Here is a 25,838-nt window from a genome sequence, read left to right as displayed (position 1 = left end):
ACTAGATATAAAAACATATGGGGAACTCTATTCTCTTGACTCTGTCAACGTATTGAGGTACTTTCACCATCGCTTCATTGCCATGCTTTTATTTTGCTGAGTTAATTGTTCTATAACATCATGAGCAGATGTGTTTTGCCCATATAGCACATGGTTTAGCATAGTACTTAAGATGGATTTAGACTACTTCTAATGCTTTTTAAAATGTTAGCATAGATAAGATCAGTAGACTGACGCATGTTTAGAGTTACTCCTCTGTAGCAGAAATATTCCAGAGATTTATATTGCCAATGCTGCCGAGTGTGTCATGGCATTGTTTGTGCCCTATTGTTTTGAAAATAGTTAACCTTTTACTGGTGTTAACTGTCGAGCTCTCAAAAAACAATAACATTTTTTCCTCCAAACAGTTCATACTTCAAACGATAAAAGACAAAGATGACGTTTTACAGTCAAGTATCAAAAATCTCAATGCAAACATACTGGAATCAACATCACGCTTATGTACGTTGTAAGCTAAGGAAGAGCTTGCAGATGCACAATCACTGCCTCTGATGAAGTCCATGAGGCAGTAACCACAAAGAAGCACCCCACACCACTAGGAAAGCCCAGCCTCCTTTGTGGCATTTATACTGGGCACCTACAACCTAAAGAAAATTGAGCGGGTTTCGCGCAGCTGTGCTATTTAATCATTACTGGTGTGAATCAGAACTGTTTTTTTCTTCATGCTGCCAGCACTTTATCTAAGCTTTTGCCCAACTTCCTGGGGTGGCCATATAAATCATTTGTGGCCACATTTCCTCCTACCCATCTAGGCACCGGAGTGCCTCTTCAACATTGTGGCCAATGTGATTGGCCAGCCCACCTCCTAAGGCCCACTACTAAGGGCCTGTCTGAGCCTGTCAGGGCTGAGGAGGGCCTGGAGGGCACCCACCATTTACCGGTGAATAATGAAGAGCCTCACAATGCAGCTGTGCCCACACAAACCTGTCCCCTTGCACCACCATGCTCTCCCCATATGATTAATGGAGGAATGGTTGAACACTTCCACTGCTTCCTTCACCAACAAACCTGAAACTTAAGTCTCTGTCTCACTCTGTCTTTCTCCTTGGCCCAATTTTTCTCCTCTTCTTTGCATTTGGGTGCCCAGTTTGATTATCAAACCCAGCTGTGTGTGTGTGTTTGTAACCTCTTGCACTCCACATTCTGTTTTGTATTTGTGTGCCCAGTTTGATTTTTTAACCTGGGTGTGTGTGTTTGTAACTACACACACCCCACATTTTGCATTGCATGTTTGTGCCCCACCTGTAATTACTAGGACACCTGGTGTGTTTTGGGCTAGGACTGTGCAGTGCAGCCACCCCTTTTTCCTTCAACTATCCCCTGCCACTCTGATGGCACTTACCCTTTCTCCTATCTTCTCTAACTGCTACTCTATCACCTACCCTCCCTCTATCATGAAGTCTGGAAGGAAAAAGCACAAACAAGACATCCTGAGTGCCAACCCTGGCATACCCATCAAAGACACCTATGTCAGCGTAACTTCCAGACTGGTCTTTACTGATATCCTCTTCACTGTCCCCTCCCCATATCTATGGAAACCTCATATTATCTCTACTCTCTCCCCTTTTACATCCTCTCCCATTAAAGGTGGCACCAAATGGGAAGTTCTGTTGGCTTGCTTCTCGTCATCACGCTGTATCATTAATGTCTACCATACTGGCACTATCCTGGTTCAGGGTCCACAACCCAACCTCCTTCTCTTTGACAGGCATCCCTCATTAACTTCCTTCCCTCACCTGCCTCTCCCCCAATGACTCTCTCTGTCTCTCCCCCTCCAACTGGTGTACCACGCTGATTCCCTGAGCTACCTGTCATTGTAAACCACAGTGGAAACAAATTTCCATTTGACACTGTATTTTCACTTTGCATTTGCTTTCTCCCAAAAACTGATTTTCCTATTTCATTTCTATTTTGCCCTGGTGTGCTGATTAGTATTCTGTAAAAATGTGCTTATCTCCTAAGTATAAGCAATCCAAATTTTCTTCTATTCTATCCCCTAGCAGTTGGGAGAAATAATCAAAACCCCATTCTTCCATTTTGCTCCAAAAGCGGGTTCTCTCTTTCTTGGCTGGCTTCCCATCTTGTGGTGGTGGGCTTCACCCCAAATCAGATTTCCCCCACCCTATATTCCTGCCCCGTGCCACTGCCTACCGTTCAGAGGAATCAAGTATAATTGATGTTTGAGGGAGAGTGTTGCAGGGGGGAGTTCTTAATTGTAGGTGCTATCTCTTTGTGGTAAATTGTTCTTTGTCTGTTCTGCTATTAAAGAAACGGAATTAACTGTAATAGTATATGCCCCACCACCCACCTTGTTGCCTGTGATGCTCTGTGTATCCCCCAGCCGCCTGTGATGCTGTTTGTGGCTCCCCACCCACCCTCTAGTTGCCTGTGATTCTGTGTGCCTCCCACCCCCCTCATTGCCTGAGATGGTGTTTGTTCCCCCACCTACCCCCTCGTCACCTGTGACACTGTGTGTGTCTCCCACTGTCCCCCTGGTCACCTGTGATACTGTGTGGACCCCTCACCCACCCCCTGGTTGCCTGTGATGCTGTGTGTGCCCCTCTGTTCACCTGTGAAGTTGTGTCTAACCTCCCACCCCCCTTGGTGGCCTGTGATGCTGCTGTTGTGCCCCCAACCCGCTGGTCGCCTGTGATGCTGTGGGTGCCCCCTACACCCCCTCCTGGTCACCTGCGATGCTGTGTGTGCCCTCACCCCCCGCTTGGTCACCTGTAATGCTGTGTGTGCTCAGTTTTGCATTTTCATGCTGCTGCCGCCCTGCAACATGGGGTAGGAACCTTGTATATGCCCACTGCTGGACCTTTAGCATCTGTGTGCTGCTACCGCCCTGCAACATGGGGTAGGCACCATGTATTCTGCCCATTGCTAGACTTTAGCATCTGTGTGCTACCTCTGCCCTGCAACATGGGGTAGGCATCATGTATTTGCCCATTGCTGGACCTTTGCTTCTGTGTGCTGCTGCCGCCCTGCAACATGGGGTAGGCACTAAGCATTTTCCCATTGCTGAACCTACGCATTTGTGTGCTCCTACCGCTCTTCAACATGGGGTAGGCACCATGTATTTTGCCCACTGCTTGACTTTGACATCTTTGTGCTGCTTCCGCCCTGCATCATGTTTTAGGCACCATGTATTTGCCCACTGCTGGACTTTCGCATCTATGTGCTGCTACTGCCCTGCAACATGGGGTAGGCACTGTGTGTTTGCCCACTAATTTGACTTTCGCATCTGTGTGCTGCTGGTGCCCTACATCATGGGGTAGGCACCATGTATTCTGCCCATTGCTGGACTTTCACATCTATGTGCTGCTACTGCCCTGCAACATGGGTTAGGCACCATGTACTTTGCCCATTGCTGGATTTTCACATTTGTGTGCTGCTGCCACCCTGCAACATGGGTAGGCATCATGCATTTGCCCTTTGCTGGACATTCGCATCTGTGTGAAATGTACCTATTATGTCCCCCATATGTACTCCTGATGTAGTTCCCCGCAACTAGAGGTGAGCTTTTCCAAGTATATATTGTTTGCACTATCCAGGTCCAATTATATGCCTTGTCTGTAACTATTGTAACTTGTTTTCTTCAAACACTTACTGTAACCATATTCTTATGTTAAAGTGCCTAGATGCCTCTTGGCTTTGTGTGCAATATAAATATCAAACTAAATAAAATGAAATAAAATAAAATAAAATAAAATAACCTGGTTATTTTGTAGAGATTGTTGCATTTTTTGTTGCCACAACATTGGTGGCTGTGTAATTGGTTGATTTTCCTTTTTCATTCAATAATAAATTAATAAATACCTTATTGATACAAAGCAGCCTGGTTCCTGGTCTAGTGGAACAACAGGTGCTGGTGGAGGTTGGGTGTGAGACGGGTTGAAGACCCCCTTAAAAGAATTTGGTTGTAATAATAAAAAGTGTTATCTTGTGCACCACCTTCATATGTAAGGAGACAGATCCTTGACTTGTGGGTGCTGCATAATTTATCGTGACATTACGCCCAAGACCACACGCAACCTCAGGCACCGCACACACAGCAAATACAACAAGTCCCAAGGCAGATGAAATCACTGCAGGGGCAACAACCGCAGGCACTGAACAACAAATACAATATATTCCAATGAAACAGGCAGGTGCATCACAATGGCACATGGATACGGGAGTCACACATGTAGCCGCACCCAAATCGGCAAGTATGCCTGTGGTAGGAGGTAATACTTTCCCACATACAGGGATGGATTTATATCCACAATAGGACAGCCCACAGAGTGACCTAATGTGTTCAGTACTATCTGTGACACTAGACCCCTAAGAGAAACCGAGGGTCAAGGAGATAATAGGAGGCAAGATATTTTCATTTCGTGTAGACACTATAGCTACTTGTTGCTGAGTCTGCTAGGGAAAATACCCAATGTCAGGCACTGCAATGAATGCTCAAGAGTTGACTGGGGTGATGAGTTTAGTTCCTTTTGCAGACGAATTACCAATTTCTGTAGGTGAATACGACATGCCTATGCAATAATTGTACTCTCGACAAACGCTGGTAAACATACTTTGGTGTGATTTGATGACAAAACCTAACATGACGATATCTTTCACTGATGAGCGAATAGTGTGTACAACTCCAGGGATACATTATGTAAATGTGAGAGAGCTCACATTAGCATTTACAGGACAGAAAGCTTTACCAGGGGTATCTCTAGATGAGGAAGTATTTTTGTATGGAGTGACTGTCTTATTATTATAGTTACCTAAATTGATCAGTAAGCTATTGAGAATACCTAATACTTTTCTGTTCAGGCCAGAGTCCCTATGGACAATGATAAAGGGCAAATTATCCCTTTAGAAGTAGGAGCTGCAATAGTCAGAGAATAAAGGCTGATGCTTCATAGGACAGACAATGAAGGAAGCGGATGGAGAACAGTGATAGCCCTTAGTGAAAGGTAGCGATTGACAGACTTGACAGACAAGGAGCTATTTAGGGATGACTATTCAAATGAGTCAGTATTTTTTATACATCTCACTTATTAGATCAAAATAGAAAATATAGATATACATCAAAGAATGGCATTGATAAAAATGAAACGGCAATTTTCTCAGGAAGATTTGGAAAAGGTGCCAAGTATCTTATGGACTACAAGTACATACGACACATGCTTATTAAACGGATTAGGATCAGTTAAAATTAAGCTTAAACTATCATGAGCAACACAGTATCCAATGTCCAGAGAAGCGGATGAAGGTATGTTCAAAACCAGATACTCTTTAATGAAGCAAGACATTTTGGTACCATCAGATTCCCTGTGTAACACAGTTGTGTACCCAGTCAAAAAATCAAAGGGAGGGTTTTGGAGATGTATCCATAACCTTCAGCATTTGAACCATATAGTCGAAGCAGAGTTTGCCTTAGTTTCAAACCCTGAGATGATATTGTGCAATATACTGTCAAAAGCAAATTATTTCACCATTGTAGATTTGAAAAATTACTTTTTTTCAATTCCCCTTCATGAAGACTCACAAGATTTGACTTTATTTTCATATAGAATTATTCACCTGAACCACACTTGTTTGCCCCAAAGGTACTGTGAGTCCCCATCAATTTTATATAGAGTCCTTCTGATGGACTTGGGTAATGTCCAACTAGAAAGTACCATAATTGAACATGTCGATGACATTTTAGTGCGCAGAATACAGAAAGTTGAAGAGAAGACTCTGTAAAACCCATGACTAAACTGCCAGAGAAAGGGTACATAGTGGATAAGGAGAAATTACAATATTGCCAAGAAAAACGACTGTATATACGGCACTTGATCTTGCTTGAAGGAAGAAAGGTTAAACCTGAAAGGGCAGAGGCTATTATGAGGCAGAACAGCCGAACACAGTGCGACACATGCAACCATATTAGGCCTATGAGTCTGGATCTTTGATTACAGTAAGTATATTTGTCCACTTTTAAAAGAACTCAAAGAGGCATAGATGGCTAAAAATAAATAATATAGACAGAAGAAATGATTGAGGGATTTCATGAATTCATATCAATGAAAAGCATATCAATAAAAAATGCAATCAGCACAGCTCCTGTATTATGGATTCCAAACTGTAGTGAATAATGTTACTTATTCTCCCATTCAAATGGAAAAGTCATGACAGCAGTACTTACACAGAAAACAACACTAGGACACGGTCATAAACCATTGGCTTATTATAGTTGGAGCTTTGATCCAGTCATGAAAGGACATTATCCCTGTGAGCAATCTTTAGCCCCAGCTGCATTTGCAATTGAAAAGGCCTCAAGTATAACCATGGGGTGTTCAGTAACGTTGTTCGTAGAACATGCATTATTTGCAATGTTAGAGCATCCCAAAAGTACATTGACCACACAAACAGTGTCAGCATATGAGGTAATTATCTTAAAATCTGCAATGCAAATTATTAGGTGTAGCACAGTGAATCCAGCAATGTTTATAGCTGATCCAGAGGGAGAAGATGATGATGTGCATGACTAATGTTATGATGATATTCCCAGAGTTAGAGAGAATGTTCTAGGAACAGGGCAAGTGGCCTTTATTGATGGGTCATCAAGAATTGATCAAAAGACGGAGGTAAAACGTACTGGATTTGCTGAGATAAAAATGAACTGAAAGGGTAAATTTGAGGTAATGATGAGCAGAAGATTGTCCCCAATGTACTCAGCACAGGTTGCAGAATTAGCAGGGCTTATTGATGTGCTATAGGGCTTTGAGGATGAGGAAGTGACGGTGTACTCTGACTCCGCCTATGTGAAGTCAACTACATGGAGGCCTGTCATGTTGCAAAAGGAGGGACTTTATCTGTTCAGACGGCACTCCAGTGCAACATTCAGGGTTATTAGAAAAATATATTGAAACATTGAGTTTCACAAAGACCATAGCTATCATAAAGTGTGCAGCCCATTCAAAGAGAACAGATTTAATGTCACGTGGAAACAAAGCTGCAGATTTAGAGGCCAAAAAAGTGTCATTTTATCCAACTACATTTGAAAGAAAAATTTAAGGAAGACAAAAGTGTGATGCATGCTGTTCAGGCAATGATTTGATATGATGTCCATTGTACAGTTAATTGAAATACAAGGACGAGCATTGCCGGAAGAAAAATAGTTATGGAGAAAACAGGGATGTTCTCTACCCCCTACTGAGGCAATGTGTAGACAGAATAGCACTGCAAAGCCTGTTATGCCTCTAGCATTATTGAGGATAGCGTTGGAGCAGCTTCACTACCCAGCGCATGCGACTCGAGAGAGTCTGGGGCTGATTCATGGAATTATTTGCGCCGAAAAACAAGGATTTGTGCGCCATTCTGCCCGCAAATCCCCATTTGTTAAACAGGGATTTGCGGGCAGAATGGCGCACAAATCCCTGTTTTACGGCGCAAATAATTCCATGAATCAGCCCCTTTATCTGCTACTATAGTCAGAAGAATGGTTCAAACCGAACCTAGTTGATCATGTGGCCCAGTTCATTACAAATTGTATTGCGTGCCAAAACATTCACTGCAGGACTAACTTTGCAAACAGTGAGAGGAGTGATCCCCAGATCAAACAGACCATCTCAGCATCTACATAAAGATTATGTAGATATGTTGCAGACTTGTAATGGGTGTAGATATATGTTAGTTGCATTATGTCCCTTTTCCAGATGGATCAAGCTGGGTCCATACATGCACCCTGATGCTGCATTTGCTGCCAAGTTCCTTGTGCATGAAGTATTTCCAAGATGGGGGTATGAGAAGTTTTGCGATCTGACAATGGGCTGCACTTCGTAAAGTATTTGAAAAGAAGGTTTTACTATTAGGTATAAGGTACACATTTGCATCAGCCTATCATCCGCAAGCAAATGGTGTTTGCGAGAAATTAAATGGATATTTGAAAGAAAGTATAGAGAAGCTGAAAGTTACTTTAAAAAAGGATGCTTCATTGGTTACCCCTTGCGCTGTGTGTGCTGTGGAATCAGTCAAGCTCAGATCAACATTTGACTTCTCATGAGTTGGTGACTGGGCGTTGTATGAGAACTCCACTTACTCCTCAACAAGGACAAATACAGACACCCATAGTGTAGCGAGAGCTCTAGGCGATGAAATGCATGATTATTTGAAAATGATGACTGAAAGTGTTTCCTTTATGTCTCAACAGCTCCAGAATCGATGAGAGGGGTCAAGGGAAAATAAATAAGGATAATTAGCCCATTGATTTGGAAGGAACACTCAAGTCTCTCAGCTTTTACCCTGGGGACCATGTGCTGGTATGCAAATGTGTACGTACATAGAGTAGCCCTCATTTTGGGGGCACCCATGAGGTGGAGAAAATAAGCCCTACTGCTGTGGAGTTGCGAGTGAGGAGAGCGCAGATGCACCTACACGACGTCAAACCCTATAAAGTAGAAACCTTGACCTCTCCTACAGGTAGCCATACTGAAGCAAGTGAAGAATTCCAGTACTTGCACACAAGATCAATTAAAAAGGCAAGGCAAGGGAAGAAGAAGTAAAACATTTAGATTAGGGTTTCATGAGGACTGTTGGACTTGCAGTGATCCTGGAACACCTTCCTTAGACTAGGACAAAAGAGACAATGGTAGAGAAACAGTGAAAGTCAGAAGAAAAGAAGAATACCTTATTTTCTATATTACCTATTGTATACGCATTCCTGCTTGCAATTTTTCCTTATATCCTAGAATCTTAGCCGGCTCTGATCAGAAGACACATAGAGATTGTCTCGGGGGGATAGCTAAACGGCAATGTGCTCGCCTTGGAAGCAAGATGACACAAAGCAACACGGGTTTGATCCCTGGGTCCGTGCTTAGAAACCTCTCTGTATTAAGCGCGTTATAAATAACCAATCATATCATATCATTGTAAACCCAAAAAATAACACCATTATTTTAAGAATTATATTGGTGATTATTTTAAAGTTTTTATTATAAATTCATGAGTTATTAATAAATAGATAACTTTGGTATATTGAAATAACAATGGAAGGGTTTCAAGAATTTAGAAATGCAGCCCCACGAAAGAAATGCACTGTACAAAGAATAATTATTGGAGCTATTTGTGGTATTTTTATCACATTGGCATTCTCACATGTTTTAGGCAGTGATGAATAAGAAAATAACTATTGTCCCAATTAAGAATCCAAAAACCCCACTGATCTGTGATCTTAAAAACATTGTTCTCGAAAAGAGAGAGGATCTGAAGAAGACATTGAGAGTATAAATACATATTTAGACAAATCAGCTCATCTAGCTAGCAACCTATGGCACTGGCATATGAGGGAGGTGGAGAAAGGACATCGGAAGTAGGTTGTTATGTTTGCTCAATAATACAATTAGCCATTAATGTGTCAAGAACATTTATTGCAAGGGAAATGCTTCCACATGATGCAAAGTGTCTCAGCCACCTGGCAGCATGTACCACCAGAGGACAATTCGAAGGAAAATTGCCAACTTTAAGATGTTGATCAAGATAGAATGTTTCATACGAAGACTCATATGTGAAAACAAAGAGAATGGAGACCGGATTGGGGTGGACAAGCAAAAAACGAATGTATCCATCCCAGTATGGAGGCCCAATAAAAACGGTTGAAATGAAGAGGATTAATTGCTCAGACATGACTGAAAAATCTGGTGAGCCAGGATGCTGGGAAAGGACATAGCTGTTGTTGTATGGGCACGTAGCAACCAGCACTGGATAGGAAGACAGTCTAATGACATGCCCTGCACACTTATTGATGAGCAAAGAACTCCTCAAGGTGCAAAATGTCAATGATGAATGCCTGGAATCATGGGTCAAGCATGCAAGACTACTAACCCGGGTTGAGAATGAAGCAGGACTAGTGCATATATTGCAAGTGAAGAATGCAACAACTTGCTTCTAGAATTATGGCAAGATCTAGGTTGGAAAGAATTAGGATTGTGGAGAAATAATCGAATTACCAGGAATGAATGGAGGAACTGTAGTGCTAATAGATCGATATTGGACTTGCAGATCCAGAGCGGACATTGAATGACCTAAAGACTGGGGAGGAGTGTGCTCCATTGTAATGGTACACATCCCAGCGTTAGTGATTCCCCAAAGTGACCTCCATATTGAGGAGTTTCCAAAAATGAATGTGTACCAAAGGAAGAAGAGATCATTTCATCATCATTGACTAAAAAGAGAAGACTATTTCTCAGCAAAATTAATGCAGTTTTATGAAGATATTCCTGATGATTACAATTTTTCAGTAAGACTGCCATAATAATGACATCCATATTTACACCAGGACTCCAAGCAGCAGTAAATGCCAACTGGTTACAAATCACTATGTGGGAATTGCTGCAGACGATCCATACAATGTTAAAAGGATTCAATGCAATCACAGAAGAATTGAGAGCCAGCAGGCTGATGACCCTCCAGAACAGGTATTTTCTGGACCTAATCACTACAATGGAAGGAGGTGTTGGTGCCAAGGTCGGGCCATCCTGCTGTACATTATATACCAGCTCATGATGGAGAAAATGGAACCCTGACGGAAGCAACAGGATGTTAACAACCTTGACTACAAATATGGAAGAGGAAGCTGATGAAACGGCAGGAGACGATTGGTTCTTATCTCTGTTTTCATGTATTCCATCTTGGTTGGTGAATGCTTCCAAATAACTTGAAGCCATACAAGTGATGGTGTTGCTAGGATTCTGTCTCATAATGATCATCTTGGGACAATGCCAGAAGACAGCCAAGAAAGCTAGTGGAATGAAGATAATGATTGACATTAACAGTGGCACTGGAGAAAAGATGCAGACCAAAGAAGGTACTCGAGACAACATTAAGAAGCGCTCTCTTGCACCCCCAGGAGCAAGGGTTCACTAGCCCCAATATCAAAAGACGTATGTGGGACGAAGGTTAGTCTATTCACTAGCTGGGGATTTCCGATATATGACTTGAAGTGTGAATGAACACATTACAAATGCAGGCCAACTATGGGGGGTGACAGAAATAAGGGTACCAAAGAAAAGAAAATATGATGAGATGATAGAAGATTAAGCAGGAATCGCAGAAGAGGAGGAAAAGAAGAATATGGTTGCATATTCGACCAGATTGGGGAATGTAGAGAAGCAGATGGATGCCTCTTCTCTGGTGCCCTCACCACCATCCTATTGGAGTAGCAGAGGAAGAGCTACAGTTGGGAACCCATGCATGAACCCATGCATGAATCCATGTACCATTCCTATACCGCATCGAGTGTATGAAAGACGATATACAGCCAAGCAGCCATTCAGTATATAACCTCATGTAGAAACAGAGGAAGGATGCTAGCAGGAAGGGTGTCCACGAAAAAGATGTCAGAATGTGATAATGGGTAATATGGATGAACTATAAACAAAGTCTGAAGATGACAGATTGATGTCATAAAGGAGATGTATGAACCTATGTCAAAACAATATGAAAATAATTAAAACGCCCAATGTAACTGAAGCACAAAGATAAACATGTAGACAAAGTAATTGTGAATGTAAGAAGATGAAATAACATGCTGACAAATAACTGTAAATACGCTTTAACGGAGGATACACAAGTTACATAGAAGCTTTTTAAAAAGAGGTATACATACAGTGTGTAGGATGCCCATTGGAAAACATTGGACAACAGCCTGTGTTGACAGATGGGTGCAAGGCAGAAAGGGAGTCAAAGGAACGGACCACGATCATAAGACATATTTCTGCTAAGATTATGAGAGACAAGGACATTTTCAGGTTCCAAGTATTGAACAATTGCAAGGGCAAACGCATACACGAGGTGGAGTGAGCAAGTGACTAAAGTCCAGAGAGGGTAATGGCACCCTGTTTAATAAAATCAAATAGTCGTAAATAAGAGGCTGAAATGGACAAAATTGTGGTCTCCTAACAAGTCGAAAACAAATGCTATTCATTACAACCCAGATGGAAAAAGTTGTCTGTTCATACCTCCTCAATGTTCCAGAACCATGAGCAGACTACAAGGTCAACTACAAACAGAAAGCCTTGGCTAAGGATCAGGTTCATGACATATGATGGATTAATTGGGATAACAAGAAATGAATTGACGTATCTCGAGCACCTAGGTTTAGGTTCTACTCACGTGCTGCTAAACAAGCTGAAAGTCCAACTTGGATGGGGTTGCCAACCAATCACAAGGCCTGCCACACACATTCACATACAATGTTGCAATTACAAATCGGCTGCCATATTCTCTGCTATAATCAGTATACTACGTATGCAGAAGTAGTTTGCGGCATTTCCTACAGAGAAGGGGCAGACAATGAGATATTAACTCTTATATGATTCTATAACGAAACATGTTCCCCTAATCCAATCCCTCCCATTAATAGGTTTTGCAAAATGTCACGTAGGATGATGTCATAGATGACATATCAAAAAGTATATAAACTCTGTATATGCAAGAGGAAGTGTGATTATGCGTGCATCTATTTTGGTGGATGTACAACTCCCTGCTTTCTTTCATTGACATTAAAGCAGTATTTTACCATCTTCTTTGGGTCTATCCTGTTGTTTGGTCTAAGATGTTTATTGGTAATTCCATTTAGCGCATAGAGGAGTCTTCAATGTGCTACAGCTCAGAGAGGTTCTTCCCAGGAGCACACATCACTGCTCCTTATGGAATGGGCATTTACACTGCTCAAGCAAGCTGGCAAGGGCACACAGCCAAGAACATGACTTGAATGTACATAACACTGGGAGGTGGGTGGATGGGAAAGGTGGGTTTGAAGGGGTGTTGTGGAAGGGGTAGGTTGGTGTAAAGGGATGTTGGGGAGGGGAAGGTGGGTGGTAAGGGGCTCTGGGGATGGGGGAGTTGGGAATGGATGCACACCACAATTATCAATAAAATACAAGTCCACTTTAAGAAATAGATGGACAATGCTTTTTGTGTGAAGGTTATTTATGTAAAATGTACAAATCTACAAAAGTGTGATGCATTTTTGATGTGTGTGAAATGTAATTTGTCTAGAAACAATGTTCAATATGTTCCTGCAACACCAGATCTATGCTCCTGGCTTCCTCACACTCACTGCCTCACGCTCACTGTGAGGCAGCACTGCATCTGCAGACAGTGCATCTTTGTCTGCTCGGGGAGGTATTTCCACATCAGGGAACAGGGGGACATTTCACGAGAGGCAGATGTTGTGCAGCATGGCACAGGCAACACATATGTGGCCAGCTTTCTCTGGCATTTTCATCAGGGCCCGTCTGGTATGGTCGAAGCACTGGAAACATTCCTTTAGCGGTCAAAAAGCCTGCTCAATGAAGAGCCTGGTCCTGATTTGTGCCTCATTTTAGGTGATCTCTTGTGGCATAGGTGAATTGCACAAAGGTGTCATGAGCCATGGGAGCTGATGGTAACCAGAGTCACCTGCAAAAGCACAGAACACAGATATCAGTCACAGTGCATTTAGGATGTGTGGCATGTCTTGTTAATATACACTCTATTAATGCAGTTATTGTGCATTTGTACAACAGTTTTCATTCCCAATGATGACATGAAATGTAATATACTATGGGGCTACATGTGCATTGTCACTTAGTTATACACAGCTCACACAGACCTGTTGTGTCAGGCAGGGCCTGTGACAGATTTCAAATGTGCATGTTGCCTGTGTTGGGCCTGTGCTGTGCTGTCAAGCATGTGCTCTGCTGGGTGATTGGTTATTCATATGCATGTTTTGTGGTTTCTGAGTTCCTGCTGCAATGGATTCACATACATGGTTTGCAGTGTACATGCCATCACTCTCTGGCAGTGTTCCATTGTAATTATGCATTGCTGAACTGTAACATTGGCTGTGTAGGTGTGTGTGCCCTATGCATTGTGGTTCCTGTAGTACGCTGTTTTTGTATGAGTTGCTTGTTGGGGAAATATGCATTGCTGACATAATACTGCATAGACCTGCTGGGCCTAGTCCTGTGGGTTGGTGGATGCCATGTGCGGGATGGGAGTGCTGTTACTGCATGTAAGGTGCCTTGACTGGGCATGCATTGATAAGTAGTAGTAATGTTCCACCCCCTCTTCACATAGCATTCAAATTGTGCTGCAAAATTGTATTGTATGATTACACTTGTACTCAACCAGAATCCATATCAATTGCCCTGTGTGACTCTCCGTTTACACAGGCAGGGTATTATTATGCAGGAGCCTGGCATTGTGAGTGGATCCAGAAAAGCTGGCTAAGCAATGCGTTATTGTCAGGTCAGAGTTGCACGTAACCTGCCATACTGAGTGAGTGGAGCTTCTATCTGTTGCAGAATGCCTCTCGAGTTTCCAGGGGTGCAACCAACAACACATGGGTGCAGTCCATCATGGCAATACATTTGGCATGTGGCTGCTGCATAGAAGTATGCCTTTTTGGCATTTAACTTTGCCACGGTGGTGGGCAGGGAGATGTGTCAAGATGCATGGCATAGCAATGCCTCAAGCACCTGCCCCAGTACAAATGATTAAATGGGCTTGAAAATGCCATGCTGCATTTCTACAGTGTGCTGGAAGTTGCCATTTGCAAGAAAATGTAGCACTGACACAAGATTCAGCAGTGTGGGTAGGGCAGGCCTGATATTGATCTTGCTTTTGATGTTGTCATGTATCATGGGTAATATTTCTGCTATCAACTTCCTGTTCATTCATTGTAGGGTAATGAGCTGTCCATCAGTCAATGCCCAGGGTGAGGGCCTGCCTTGATAAATGGGTGCTCATCTTGAATGGCATCTAATCCTCCTCCCCTCTGCATCGTGTGCTCTCTTCTACTGTTCTTGTCTCTGCAGCTCAATGTGGAGCCGGAGGTGCTGCATGTCCTGTTTAGTGACTGCTAGTGGAAACATGTTGTTGGAAAGAGTGTTTTAGTCAGGTGTGGGCCTTATGTACTCTTTCTGAGTGGATTGGGTGCACCTATGATTTGATTTCCATCACCCTTATCCATTTACCTCCAGGTAACTGCACTTTGTTTTGGTGGAATCACTGCCTATTTTTGATGGTATTTCGGCAGTGGGGTGGAAATACCATTTTCATATTTTGGTCATTCTGCTGGCGAAATTAGCACTGATCCTATTTCTGCCACATGTTCACAGTAATTCTGCAAGTGCTAATTCCATTTCCTTTTAGTTTCATTGAACACCTAATTTGATGCTGTGGTAAAATTGTTGGTATTCTGATACCGTCCCTTTTACCACATACCGCCCAACTTGTAATGAGCCCCACTTTCTTTTCTTGAGCAGCCTCTTATAGGATTAAGGCATGGTTACTAAGAGGTTGTCAGTTACTGGAATTTCTTGGCTGCCTAGCAGAATGTTTCCAAAATATGTGGATAAACTAGGATGTTATTACGAAGCCCATGATGTAACATGTGTATTCAAATCCTGGGCTGCAGCGATTTGTAGCAATTAAAAAAATACAGCTTTACGAATTGTGTTTAAAACTCCATGAACACAAGCTTAGATAATATTATGTTTCCAAAGATCACAATACCGTGTTGCAAAGCCATTCCATCCACTGTAAATTACATTCCTTCTTCTCAACGCACCTCAACCTCCAAAAAGAATATTTGTAAGGCTGCAACAAATAAATTCTTCATTCAGACTTGGTCAACAATAAAGAGCATTCTTAGTAGGCTCTTACATCATTTTCATGACTTAAAAAACGACTTCTTATCCGTTGCTCATTCCAGGTAATCAGGTACCACACAGGAAAACAATTATCATAGTTAACAAGTAGCGTGCTGCTGGAAAAGAAACAGTGCAAAACTGGTTTTCATTGTATATCTTTTTTTTTATTTAACTATTGCTTTTCTGTTTTATTTGTTTATTGAATTTGTATTCAGATCCAAACAATACACACATATATATACTCAAAACAATACATATGTTTACTGTAGTAGATGCTATAGGTATACATTATGGGCCTCATTACGAGGTTGGAGGTAGCCATGCCACTTATACCGGCATGGCTACCCCCAAACTCGGGTCCGGCTCCAAGTCCCGCGAAAGGGGATTTACCGGGCCATTCTGTCATCGGCAGGCCTGGTAATTCCCCTTGCGCGGGACCCGGATCCGGTACGTCCCCATTCCCATTTGAGATCCCATAGGGCTCAATGGGAATGGGGAGGATGGTAGCAGAAGTACCATTGCTACCATCCTGTTCTGCTCGCGTGTGCCGCTCTGCACACCTGGTCTGACCCGGCGTGCAGAGCGGCACCCGCATGCAGAACTCGTAATATAGCACTACCGGCGCCATTGCTGCCTTACTGCCACAATCGTAATGAGGCCCATTGTGTATATATGAAGAAGTGACTATTATAATAGTAAATTGTAGACGTCAGCAACAGTTTCAAGTAATAGAACATATAATATGCATAAACAACTCAACTCCATGGATGGATTACGACAACACCTTAATAACAAATCTATTAATGGAACCTAATAACTAAAAACTTGCATACAAAACAAATGAGTACTCAGAACAAAAACACACAGCCAGAAAAAAGGGGAACAAAAGGGAGGGGGTGTAAGCATGTGTTTAAATAATAATGTACAAGAACAGTACATTATAAGTTCTGGACACGTCACTATTGACGTTTCCCTACAGGTACATGATGATCAAACAGGATTGGCTGGTAGTGTGGAAGTTCAGCGGGCAGCACGTGGATCAGCTGGGCTCATCTCCATGGAGTGATGGTCAGGCATATGAGATGCCACATTTCTAACTAAGCTATTTTAGCATAACAGGAACTGAGGGCATGAGTCGAATGACTACTATAAAAGTTGACATTTACTGGGTGATGCAAAGTTCATTATGACACATATATGATCATACTACCCTCTACCCCCAAGGGTTCACAAACCACAGTACACTGAGCCAGGTGCCCACCTTGTCGGTTTTTGATCTGCCTAGTGCCTCATGATATAAATCGACATGTGTTGTTTCTACAGGTGATATATGGTGTAAAGAGATTAGGGCTGCCTTGGATGCTTGGTTTGGTCACTACAAAGGGGTTAAAGGTCTATCTGCCTCAAAGCTGTGAGTAATGCAGGTTGGGGCTCTCTAAGCTCTAACTCCTAAAGGTGGGGGGGTCAAGGGAGCACAAGCAGGTTTGTGGAGACGAATGGGCACACAGGCCAGGGTTTGCTCCGGTGAGTTTCTGTGAGAAATGGGTTTGTGCTGAGCTTCCAAGGGAGACAGACGGGGTGGCCGGACTTGCAGTGTGCAGCACTGGACAGAGGGAGAGATGGTTTTAGAGATCATTGTGTGGCCTAGCAAAAAATGGTGTTCATGGTGGCACAAAATGGAGTCTGTATGCCCCACCAAAAAGGCTCAGTTTGCTCTCTTGTTTTATTGATATGTGGTCCGAATCATGTACACAAGTAAACAAACGTGGGGACATCTCCCACCATTGTGGGGGACACAAGATCCATTTCATGCGGAAATGTCAAAGGACGTCAAAAGGACCTTCCACTCCCAACATCTTTCAGAGGTCCTTCCAATTTGATGGTATCAAACAAATTGCAAATAGAAGTAATGCTTCCAAAATAACACGCTGGTTTGATTTTCATTGCATTAGCTGCCAGGCTACCTAACAAGATATTAGAAATATGTAATGGAATGGAGGTTTTCAAGATCTGTTGGAGAGACATCCAGACCCAATACCAAAAAGTCTTCAAAAGTGAGCACTCATAAAACATGTGTTTAAATGAGCCAGTTACCAGCCTGCATGACCAACATAAATCATCATTAGAGATGATGGCTTTAAATAAATTGGAAAAAGTTAGAAATGCTCTATGCGTAAAATAATGGAGTGTTTGTATTAAATGTGCTGAAACTGAAACTACATTAATCTTGGACCAAATCAAAGACCATGGCCCTCATTATAGGTTTGTTGGTATCCTGCCAGTAATTCCAGCGGGATACCGTCAAACATGCCTTACCATCTATGCAGCCCAATATCTGGTACTGCCGGGCTATTACGGGTGGCAGAGAGCCGATAAGTTCCCATTCCCATGGAATCCAGTAGAACTCCTTTGGCAGTGATTGGCTGAATCACCGGCACCATTATTAACGGTGCCGGTGATTCAGGCATTTATTTGCCGGTAGGGGCCTGGACTCCTGGCATGTCAGGCCTGCCGTGAGATCCATGGCCCCCACTGGCAAACGTAAAGTGTGCCAGTCTGGGAAAAATGCCAGAGTCAGAATTTCCAGCATTCTTTGAAGAACGGTACACTCGTAATGAGGGCCCATGACTCAACACTGAACTGTGTTTCAAAATAAGTCTCCCACTGTATTTCTGACAACCATTTGTAGTTTGGTGAGTTTCTCCCATTTAAAATTACATAGAAATTAGGGAAACGTCATGTATCACAATCTGTTTGAGTCCATAACAAGTCTATCTATACATGCACGTTCAGGCAGTCCAAACAGGCGTTCATTAAATTAAAATAATATTTAGATACAAAAGCCAGGAATTGCAACTGTAACTTTAAATTCCTCAGCTGTAAGAATATTATTTACATTTATTATTATTATTATTATCATTATTATTATATTAATGTATTTTACTCCTTTATTTAACCAATGTTTCCAGAGTATTGGTCTGGTATTTATGGTTACATTTCTGTTACACCATAAAAATGGCGATATAGGTTTTGAGGGTTTTTCGATTTGATACAAAAAAGGAATTCCCTTCAATAGGAAATTGTCAAGTCGGAATGTGACTATGTTTTGCTCAGCAACTACCCATCTATGTATATTGTAATAATTTTTGAGAAGAATCCAGTTTTGGGCTTGTTTGAGTATGAAAGACTTTTGATAACATCTGAAATTGGGAAATCCAAATCCACCATCAATGTACACATGTTTTAATTTACTGAGAGATATTTTCTTGTTTTTAATAATCCTACAAAACCTCTAGCAGGATATTAGTTATAGATTTGAAAACATGCTGGTGAATGAATACAGAGAATTTGTAGATAGTACAGGACTACTGGCGTGAACATCATTTTAATGGTCCCAAGCCTGACCCACCATGTTAAATATAAAGGGGACGACAAAACCACTGAATCATGCTGTCTTGTCAACAGGGTTTACTTATTAAATGTAATTATATTTGTATAAGAGGATACAATGCAGATTCCGAAATATTTGATGGAAAGAGGACACCAATTAAAACTAGAATCAGAAAACTCATGTTTAAGACATAGATAATTGACTCAAAGCATTTCTGGTTTGTCTTTATTTAGTGTGTACCCAGATAAATGTAATGTGTCAAAAGTGTCCATTAAGTTAGGACTGGTTTCCTTTGAATTTTTCAAAATGACCAATACAACATGCACATAAGCTGCCATCTTGATTTTGGATTTGCCACATTTAACCCCCTGAATATCCCTATTCGTTCAAATAAGTTCTAATAAAGGTTCCAGGGATAATATGAACATAAATGGAGATAAAGGACATCCCTGTCTGGTACCTCTTTGCAATAAAAATAGAAAAAAGGGAGAAACAACCATTCATACAAATAGAAGAAGAATAGAATACAAGAATATAAAACCATTCTTGGTACCATGCCATCTGAGCACTTCAAAAAAGATGCTCCCACTCAACCCGATCAAATGATTTTTTCAGCATCCAGGGCTATTGTCATGTAACTATCAGGTAATTGTAGTTTTTATTAATAATATGAAGAATACCCACTGGGTAATATATTCCTTCACTTCATAATACCTACTTGATCCGGATGAATTGATGAGTGCATAGTTCATTTCTGTTGGACAAAATTTTTGCAAACACATTAATTAATGATATTGGATTGTAATTATTGGGTAATACATTATCCTTATCTTTTTTAGGAAAAAGGACTGACAGGGCTTCGGTAAAGGTGCCCGATGAGTTACCATTGTCGGAATAATGTTTATATAGAGTATCTAATTTTGGGATCGGCGTAGTCGCAAAATGTGCCAAGAAGTTTATATAAAATCCATCTAGGGCAGGTGCTTTGCCCTTGTTTAAGTCTTTTAAGGCTTTGGAAATGTCATTCACCCATATGGGATAATCTAGTGGATTTAGATCAACCTGCTGATGAGGATTTATTGTTAATTGACTGAAGAGAGTGTGAAAATCAACGTGTGAGTCAGTATAACCTGAGCAGTATAGATATTCTCCAAACATTTCTGCTTTTTATCTCTAACGTCATCTGCTCGACATTCATTTCAGACAGGAACTGGAGCTCTGCTAGGAATGCCTTGTGAATTTCCCATGGGAGCCCCTCCAGCAGGCTCAAATCCGGACTGTAATCCAATAGGTATGGGGCAGAAATAGGTGCGAGAGCTGTGGATACGTACATCTATCTCACTGTTTCGTGCAGTGTCTGTCCTGCAATAGGTGATTTCACACCGCCCTGCATGTCACTCATCCTTCTCCACAGGGACACTTTATTCATGCTCTTGCTGTCACAAATAGCAAAGCATATTACATGATTTGACCTGGTGGAGGGTTCCCGTGTATGATGGGAGGACACTGTTTCTCTGAGGGTCCTTGGACCATTTCTCCCAGCTCATCTCTGGGACTGCCACTCCTCGTGGCACTTCTGTTCACCTGGAAAGAGGAGGCAGTCTTTCTTACCATCTCTTTTCCTTTGCCCACATAGGTTGGAATAGGAGGCAGACCCGGTGGCATTTTTAGATTTCTTGTACTGAAGAGTTAAGTACTTGATATACTGTGGAAGGATGCCATTCGCTGCATACTTTATTCACTCAGAGTGTATTCAGCATCCCTGTACCGTGGCTCCCATTCTGCAGGATGAGAACCAATTCCGAGGCTGGGATTGGCTGGTGGTAGAGGAGTGCGATGGACAGACAAACGGACAAGCAGCAGCACCAACATTTAATTACTTTCCAGCCTGTTTGTTTACATTTTCATCATTACTCTACTGTATGTTGTATGTTTGTGGCTTTAAAGGCTCATTACTCTGCACACGTTTTGGGGAGCTGCATGGGAGTTATGTTTAAACAAACCCTTAAATGGCAGTCGGGGGGCCGGCCGCTTGCAGGGGCACTTGCTGACACCAGTCTGCTTGGTTCTATTTTAATAGGTTTTGTCAATTGGACTTTTTCCTCCCCATGCCGCCAATGCACAGTGCATATAAAGCATGTGTAAAATTAACTATGCAGGCCAATCTGACCATGTCCACCACTTCATCTGCTATGTGTTACATATCCCACCGCAATACATTGCAACATCACTGGAACTCCTATGGAATTTGCAGAAAGCAGGGGGATTCTACAGGAACCAGTGTACATGACACCACCGTGCTTGGACCTGACAGGTGGCATTGCAACAGTTTGCACGTTGAGATGCAAACATCATACATGGAAACCTTGGATGGGCAGATTGCCTTGCAGGGTTCCCACCTCAACACGCAAATAAAAATTACTCCACCACAGAGAGAATCGCTGAAACTTAAGCGTGAACATAAGAACGCCCCCCCATGCAATATCCAGTCTGATTTGGGTTTCACGTTACATTTACACCATCAACCAAACAGCTCGCGAATGCCTCCTGCCATGAATATGCATGGCTGACAGCATTTGCATTGATACAGTATCTGCTCCTTCAGCAAAATCCCATGTGCCCAAAAATGGGAGGCCAGATTTCTCAGAAGAGCTGATGGGTGAGGTGGATCTGTATCCAAGTTCTGTTGGGGAAGGCTCATTTTCGAGTGCCTCTGAGTGGAAAGATGTTAAAACCAGGCCTCTATGGGTTATGCCATATTTAACTCCTTTATTTACAATATGAATAATTATAATCATTTTACAGTGTGTGTGCTGCACTTAGCAGGAATACCTTTCTGTTATGTATTCCTCTACAAATTCAGAAGCCACACAGACTCTGCCCATCTCAACTACTCCACACTCTGCATTCTGAGTGATCCCGAGCCTGACCAAGGTCAAGGGTATCCAGTTAGTGATCTGCTTACATTGATGCCAGTCTGACACACTTACCTATTTTGTCTCATATGCACACCTGATGTATAACATGACCTCACAGCACTGGTTTAAACGTATTTTAGTCATTAACTGGTGGAGTATCAGCATTTCTATTGATTTCAAAGAGAAATTGGTGAAATTTGAGAATTCAATCTTCAAATATGTGATCTTGCAATAAAAAGTTATTACATTTCCATCTTTTGGAGCCTTTCCCTATATTGTTCACCTCAAGGTTCATAATTATTAGGGCACTGTCTGATATTACTGGGATTTCATTAATAGAATCTACCACTGCATTAGCTAGGGATTTGGAAATCCCTAGGATTAGAGTGAAACGTGAAGTCAAAATCTGTGGAATGGGCAAGTCTCAAGGAATCCACAAGCCCGCTGCTGAAATACTACAGAGATACTCCTTATGAGTTTTACTGTTTTTGAATTGGCATGTTGATCTTCTAAAATGGATACATAATGTTGTTAAAATCTCCACATGAAACCAAATCATACTGGTTTAACTTTTTTTTTCATATCAGCCCAAAATGGGTGATCTGGATTGTTAGGCTCATAAATAATCACAGTGAGAACAAACTGGATGTCCACTTGTACTTTGACTAGAGCCCATCTTCCTCTAGTGTCAAACACAGTGGGGGTCATTACGACCCTGGCGTTAAGGGTTTAATGGCGCCGTAAAAGGTGTTGGCACCGTTAAACCCTTAACGCCTGATTACGAGGTCCCTTTGTGGCTCCCGACCTTAACAGCTGGTCTGGACCAGCTGTTAAAGTAGGGACCCGCAAAGGGACTTCTGAGGTAATTACGGTACCGCAATTTGCGGTACCATAATTACCTCCTTCCCCAGTCCCATTGAGCCCTATGGGGCAAAAATGGGAATGGGGAAGGGCCAATGGTAAATGGGGAATTACCGCCCGCCAACCTTGGATTGGGGCGGTATTTCCCCATTTACCATTGGCGGACTCGTTACAATACCGGCAGCAACCATGGTGCTAATAGCGCCATTGGTTACTGCCGGTGTTGTAATGAGGGCCAGTATGTAGTATTTTATGATTCATTTCCTTTCTAATCAAAATTGCAACACCATTTCGTTTACCTTCTGCTTCGTTAGCAATAACATCTCCTTCCTAAAACCTTTTCAGCTTCATATATTCCTGTAGATACAGATGTGTTTCCTGTATACAGGCAACAAAAGGTTTAAATCTATTAAAATGTGCCAGAAGGTTTTGCCGCCTTACCGGGCTGTTTTGGCCTTTCGCATTCCAGGTGATGCACTTGAGCGTCATTCTCCTACAAGTAATTGATGATTATTTTTACATCTGACCCAGGTCATCCTTCCAGAATTTATCACATGAGAAGCTACTATCTAAATATTCTGAACGTATATGGCATCGTAACAGTCTAAGGGGCTGATTCATGGAATTATTTGCACCGAAAAAATGGGATTTGTGCGCAATTCTGCCAGCATATCCCTGTTTAACAAATGGGCATTTGCGGGCAGAATGGCGCACAAATCCCAGTTTTTCAGTGCACAAATTTCATGAATCAGCCCCTAAATATGTTTGGAAACAATAGACATGACAGAAGAGAAAAAGCAGGGAAATAAGAAAGAGGATTTGCAATATTTGACGCCAGTGTGTAAATTTTCTTTAAGAATTGTTACTATGATAAAAGAAGATAAACCACCTGTAGTATTGAATGAACATCAAATATATCATCACGAAGGTAACTATAACCCAGTATGCAAGCACAAAACTGAGAGCACAGTTCTGAGCTCACGATAAAAAGTGTGTGGAAATACAAGATTCCCCCCTCCAGTTTCCAGCATCACCATTCTGAAGTGGGTGGAGGAACAATGCGCTTCAGTAGCATTGCAAGAGTCACTTTTCAAATTTAAGAAATGTTTCTTAAACTTTCATTGAACTAGAAAAGTGGCGATGCAGTCGGAAAATAAACGCATATTTATAAAGAGAACAAGTGTGCAGTGGAGTTTAGTGGCACCTAAAATCTGCCATATTTTAGCTCCTTTTTTTGCTAAAACTCTTGCTTTTGGGAAGAGAATCCCCTCCATGTGGCTGCCTTTCATTCCCAATGGATGTTAGGGCAGTTGTGAAGCCATAAATCTGGCATATACAAAAGCTGGGGCTATCATGTCCCTGCACTACATTCGTTCTTTATTAGAGTGTTGTGATTGTAAGTAAAGTGTTCCGTCTTCATGGAACAATACTTGCTTAATTTTTCATGCGCCTCAGAATCAGCCCCTCAGTGTGGAGATTTGGCACACCCGACCAAATGGTGGAAAAGGTAGCATCTGCACATTGCGAGCCACTAAATTGACTTCAGCCACCAAGATAATCTCATGTTGTGTTAGTAAGACACAGTGAGGATTGAGAGTGTTCAAGTGATAGAGGATTGCTGATTTTGGGTTTGGTTTGACATAGCCATCTCTTCTATCTTCCATGCTCTGATAACGTTTTTGAGATCTGCTGGGTCATCAAATGAGGAGAGTTTACATTGATTAACTAACCCAAGTCTGGAATTCAGTTGCTTAACAGCAGGACGATACGTAAATAGTTCTTTCCTTCCTTACTCAGTTACCTTAGATACGTCTTATGATACATCCGGCACGGCCTCGATTCCAGCACTCTGCTGGTTTTTCACCAAGGTAAGCGTGTGCCTGCCAAGGCCCTCCATCCATTTTACTCGTTTTTTAGGGCTATTTTGCAACGTGTGCTTGTGAAACTCTTCTCCCCCTTGAGACCCGGCCCTGTTTCCCTCCTCTCTCCTGCCGCTCTTCTGATTGGTCAATCACTGCCCTTAACCCACCTTTCCAGGGCAGCCCTCTGCCGGGCAGCCCCTGCGGCTAAGGGCCCCAAGCCAAAGGGCGGCTTCTACAGAGGCGGCTCCAAACTGTGTCTACAGCTGTCAGCAGGGGAAGCCAGATGCCATCTGTCAACCAACAGCAGCTACAACAGTAAGTGTAGCATGGGTGGGGATTAAAGCAATCGCTCTACTACAGAAAGCCCTACCACTCCACATTACCTTACCAAAATATAGACTGCCAGGCATACATCACTTACAACACTTTTGCCCTGTGTCACATATGGACATATTTGTTCATGTTTGCAAGTTCAAGTTCTGCACTTAGTTAGATTTTGAAGGTTAGCTAGTACCACATTAGAAAGAATTGTGAACATCAACCGGCGCTGGACCCAGACAGAATTGTGATTGTTAGCATGTGCCACACTCAGCTGGAATTGTGAACATTACGTTAAGTCACATCTAGATAGGATTATGAATGTTAACAATTGCCACACTTAGATGGACTGTGAATGTTAGCATGTGACACACTTAGATGGAATTGTGAAAATTAGCCTGAGTCACATCTAGATAGAATTGTGAATATTACCATGTGCCACACTTAAATGGATTTGTGAATGTTAGCATGTGCCACACTTAGATGGAATTGTGAACATTAGCCTGACTCACATCTAGATAGGATTATGAATGTTAACAAGTGCCACATTTAGATGAAATTGTAAATTATAGCATGTGCCACATTTAGATGGAATTGTGACTGTTAGCATGTGCAACACTTAGATGGAATTGTAAATGTTAACATGTGCCACACTTAGATGGACCTGTAAATGTTTTCATGTGCCACACTTAGACAGAATTGTGAATGTTACTCTGTGCCACACTTAGATGGAATTGTGAACATTAGCCTGAGTCGC

This window comes from Ambystoma mexicanum, chromosome 1p (genome assembly GCF_040938575.1).
Source record: "Ambystoma mexicanum isolate Mex_15411 chromosome 1p, UKY_AmexF1_1, whole genome shotgun sequence".
In the NCBI taxonomy this organism is placed as follows: Eukaryota; Metazoa; Chordata; class Amphibia; order Caudata; family Ambystomatidae; genus Ambystoma; species Ambystoma mexicanum.
This window is presented reverse-complemented; position numbering follows the sequence as displayed.